Below are 339 nucleotides of genomic sequence, written 5' to 3' on the forward strand. Positions count from 1 at the left end.
AGGGAGTGAGACGAGGAGGGGGGAAGGGGATTCGTAGGAAGTGGGGGGGGGGGGTTAGAGGGGGTTCGTATGATCCTCTTGTTTACCATTATTTACACCCGAGTGCCCCCCGGCGATTGCAGCAACAACAACAGGGAGCTTTTGCCTCTTGATCTGGCTGGCTGGCGTGACAGGCGACTTTGGCCCTTACGGAAGGATGCGCAGAAGGTCGACGCTCTCATTGTCTGCGGGAGAGAAGACGCTCTTATCGGCTCGTCACGATTATGCTCGTTATACAGATCGCGGATTTTACTTTCTCAGCTTTTGAAACACGATGCCGTCGCTTGTTTGTTTTTCATC

The sequence above is a fragment of the Penaeus monodon genome, chromosome 33, assembly GCF_015228065.2.
Source record: "Penaeus monodon isolate SGIC_2016 chromosome 33, NSTDA_Pmon_1, whole genome shotgun sequence".
NCBI classification, from domain to species: domain Eukaryota; kingdom Metazoa; phylum Arthropoda; class Malacostraca; order Decapoda; family Penaeidae; genus Penaeus; species Penaeus monodon.